Source organism: Cupressus sempervirens, chromosome 9 (genome assembly GCF_028749045.1).
Source record: "Cupressus sempervirens isolate cs-2001-9-10 chromosome 9, ASM2874904v1, whole genome shotgun sequence".
Lineage (NCBI taxonomy): Eukaryota > Viridiplantae > Streptophyta > Pinopsida > Cupressales > Cupressaceae > Cupressus > Cupressus sempervirens.
The window spans coordinates 749,995,409-750,000,514 of NC_143126.1; positions in this window are offsets into that span (position 1 = coordinate 749,995,409).

Sequence of the window (5,106 nt, forward strand, 5' to 3'; positions counted from 1 at the left end):
AATCCCAAATCAAAAGATTTTATTGACCTTACTACATCACTCTACATCATTGGATCATGCCTCCTAATCCACTCCTACAAGAAAATCTCTCTACATTGTCCAAATCCCTAGTTGGGCTATCATAGAAATTTCTTAGGGCATGGCTTTAAAATTCACTATTTGAGTTTCCTAGATTTCTATCAAATAGAAAATTATGTAAATTTCCTCTACTTCAATATATTCAATGGTCATAAAATTACCATGGCAAAGTATCAAGTTTGAGAAATTATTCCACCCAAAACCCTAACTCTGCCAGTGACTAGATGTTTGGGGTTTGAATTTTATTTGACAAAGAAAAACTATACAAGTATTAAGACGAAAGAAAATAGTAATAGGAAATAAAATAATCTAACTATATGTAATAATACAAATCTATTTTCCAATTCAATATCCACGATTTGCTCATGCTAGAAAGTGTTTGTGCAAAATTTTCCAGAAAACTATCATTATATTCAAAAAATGTTTGAAAACCTTCCAACTTTCTCACATTTTTTTGAAAGGTTTTAAATATTCCCATAAAATTTGTTTCAACTAAATATGTGTACCCATAATTTATTAGGCTTGAAATACAAAATCTTGTCAATGCAACTTTACAAATTTGTAAAAGTTGTCATTGCAACATTTTGTTTCATCAATGGATATACCCAATATAATGATGAAAAATTATGTCCTTAGGCCCCCCTAAAAATTCCAAATACAAAAACATGACTTCTTAATCATTATTTCATTATTTTGCATATAGTGCCCAAGTTCGGCATACTTGACAAGTTTTTGGCCCACTAAGCAACAACTTGACATCTTGTAATATTTTGACTCCAAACATGTCAAAATCTATCCAAACCACCTAATAGAATCTCACATTTTCCTTATTTACACTATGACCCATGCAAGGTCTTTTACACCAAGATTTGAGTTTTTTTTAATCCAAACCCCTAGGTGGTCCTATACCATTATTGTGACTACAATAATGGCTTATACAAAGGGCAACATCTTTTGCACTCCTCTTGCACATGTGGTTTGGCATATGGAGAGAGAGTGTATAGAATATGTGTGGGTGTGGATCATGACTACACACCTTTTTTATGAGCTCAAGAAGCTTTTCAGATATGAAAGGCAAACCAAATTATGCACACACTCTTATAGGTGTGGACCTTTGAGTAATTTACATGTACTAAGACAATCAAATGCCTTGTGTACATATTAGATGAGTCACCAAGATTATTTTCATTTACATTGGGCCATCCTTGTTAGTTCAATGATATTCTATACTAGAGGGTCATAGTAGACTAGGTACTAGTTGTAGAGGTTGATGGAAGCCTTATCATCACATGGTAGCATGGTGTTACTCAATAGTGCAATTGAGATGGATACAAAGACATAGCCTATTAGAGGGAAAACACATCTATATAGTGGTGTCCTACTATTGTGACAAAGTGATGAAACAATTGTCTTTAGTAGAGCCCTTTGATACATGTACCTCAATATACATACATGAAGAGAGATATATAGGGAAGCCCAAACGATACTTCAATTGACTATTGATGATATAGAGTTGATAGACATTGAGAGTCTAGATGATGTTGATGTCCCTCCTATTATAAATTTGTTCTATGCTCCCCTCAAGATTCATGAAAAGTTCTTAACCTCCTCCTATGTACTCTAATTTGTGTGATTGTATTGGGCATTGACATATCAGTCTTTAGGTGCAATGGCAACTCCACTCTAACAAGTAGTATAAGAGCTTGTTCAAAGGTTCAAATCCTATGACCCTCAGGTGACGTTGAGGGGGATATTGTTATAAATTTATCTAGCACTCCCCTCAGGATTTTTGACAAGGTCTTAACCACCTCCTATGTACTATAAGTTGAGTGGTTTTATTGGGCATTAAAATATCAATCTTTTGGCGCACTGATAAATCCATTCTAACACCTTCTAAAATTGATGATGCAAGAGTATCAAGGGACTACTTTTGATACATCAATGTGGAGGGTGTGAGAGCTTTGTTACTGGATGACTACCCTACTAGAGATCTATGTCCATATTTTAGGAATTAGTATGGGGATGAGGATGAAAAGGAGAAGGAGCTACCACTAGGTGAAGATGATTTAGAGATAAAGGATGGGGAGGATGTATCAAAAAAATACATGATAAAAAAAGGCACTACCATCTCCTATAGTAGCTAGGCCCCTATGATGTTAGGCAACACAAGCCCAAGAAGAGATATCCCCACTCTAGACAAGGAAGGTAGAGCAAGGAGAGTCCAATTGACTGACATCCATAACACCTCTTTGAGATATATATCTCAACTTCTATGAGGGAGATCTAGGTATGATAAAATTAAGACCAATGAGCCCATTAGGTATATCATGAAGGATATAAACAAAAAATTTATTGGATCTAACATTTTTGTTATTGGTAATTCATATATGTAAGGAAATAAGGTAGAAAATACAATAACAATAATGGGGTTACAATTGGAAGGTATCTGGTGTTGAACAAACATGAACTTTCTTCCTCACCATTTGAAAACTCTCTTGGTAGGAGAGAGAAATTTGGAACTTTATGGACATGGGAACTTAAAATTTTGGTAGTTGGTACATCTTGTTGTATGCTACTTAACAAGGAAGTTTCAAACATTTTTTGATCAACCTAGAGGTAGGATGTAATTTTATTGGAAATAAAGCTTAAGTGGATGACTAAGTATAAAGAAGAATGTAACTAGTATGGTTACATGGTAAGATCCTTGAGTGGAATGATGATGTGGTATAAGGAGATTATTTGGTATAATGTGATCACATTGTAGTGCACTTTTATGAGGATATAACATCATTGTAATATGATTACAAAGAGTTTTTCGAGCTATTTTAAAGGGTAGTAAGTCAAGAAAGGTTTTTTTGTTGGAAATTTGGCTAAGTAGGATAATTTGTAAATGAGTTAGAGTTGTCATTTATGAAAACATATACCTTGTGTGGAGAAGGCATTATGTACAAATGAATATTTCACAGTTAGACTTGAAAATTACTGAAGTACAAGATAGTTTATGTGATAGAACAAGGATAATTTTGATATGTATAGATGACATAAGAATTATTAGAATGTGTGTAGTTTGGTAATGATAGTAAATAGTGTCAGGATGATGTGTGTAAGTGTGCGATTCATAATGGTAAGTATGGAAGAAGAAATGACAATTTTACCAATTGCAATGGTATAAAGACAGGAACAGAGCATAACAAAAAATGGGTAATTATGAGTTAAGGATTTTTTTTTTTTATGAAATAATTACTTGACTAATTAGGTATGACATTGTAGATGCTAACCATAAGAGAGAAATAATTAATTTTATATTTAGCCAAGCATGTGAAAGCTTGAAGGCCGACTAAACAATAATTTATAATTTGTAAAGGTATAAACGAAAGATTACAATATGTGAAGTAATGTGTAATTTGTAAGATATATGCAAAGTTTAGTGTGCTTCTAAGGAAGAATATGAAAAAATTATGTGATGAGAATTCTGATGTAATATTAGAGGATTGCAAGTTATGTGATGAGCTACAGTGACATATTAGATGTTGAAGATATCAACAACAAGCAAGAGGTTTTTGTATCTATCTTTTTGTATGAAGGAATTACATTGTAAGTAACATGTTTGGGTAGTGGGCTCAACTTGTACATTATTTTGTATATGTATTTGTACCAACTTTTAATAGGGTTAAAGAAACTCCTAATAGGTTTGAGGTTTCTAACAAGGCCTAAGTCCTCTAACAAAGACTAGGAAACTATATGCATGTAGTAGAATCCTAACAAGGTCAATATCTTTAATCATATACTTTTGATTAGTGGCTCATTTTTTTGGCACCATTCCTTCTAGGGATTTCCCTTGGCTAATGTTTCCCTAGTTAACAAAATATGGTGTTATGAGTTCTCTTATTGTATGGTTATGTTTACTATTTAGTATAATAGATTTTATTTCATATGCAAGTTATAAGGCAATTAATAATATCTAGTTTTGGGCTTAAGTTTGTAAAATATGGATTCACCCCCGCTTAGTATTCCATATTTCTAACAATTGGTATCAGACTGCTATTATTCAAAAGAGGCTTAATAACTTGAGTAAGATCCCTATGGATATGGAACAATTATAGAAGAACCTTGAAGAAGCTCTTGAGAAGATTGATATTCTTACTGAAGAAAGAGATAATCTAAAAGAGAGACATGAAGATACAAATGACTACATTGGGAAATTGAAAGATAAGATCAATCATCTCAAATCCAAAAAGGAATCTAAAGATTAGAAAAGGATAGTGAAGAAGTTTCAAGATTGATGAAAGAAAATGAGATTTTGAAGCATGGGTTAAAGATCATTCAGCTAAAGCTAAGTTTGAAGAAAGATGATAGAAAAATTGAGTTGGATCTAAAATCTAAGAATGCAAATCTAAGATCCCATCTTAAAAAAGTTACATCTAACCTTGAATCCATCAAGTTAGAACATGTAGAACTTGAAAAGTACAATAATATTGTGAAAGGAGAGTTAACCAAGACTAATAAACAATTAGGAACATTATATTAAAGTAGTAAGAAAATTGACAAGAAACCATAGTTTTAGAGACCTTCCCATGATAAGGCTAGTCTTGGATATCTTATTGGAGAAAAGTAAGCAAATAAATCTAAATCAAGAAAAGAGTCATATGTAGTGGTTGAATTTCCTAAATATAATATAGATGAGAAAAATAAGATTGAATCAAGTAAATCTAAAGATGCACCAAAAGAAGTTGAGCAAGCAAGTCAACCTAAGAAAGTTAACTAACCAGAGGCGATTGAGTAAATTGAATCACCTAAAGAAGTAAGGTATAAATTCAAAGGTAGATGCTTTGAATGTGATGAAGTTTTTCATATGAATAGAATTATACAAGTAAGTCATTCAAATGTATTACTAATTTTTATTTTTATAATTTTCATGGTTTTGGTCATAAAGCAATTGATTGTAAGAAACCTAAAATTGATAGTAATAATAGTAACAATAGAATGTGTAGAGAATACTAACCCTGTGAAAAAAGGAAGATCAATTGA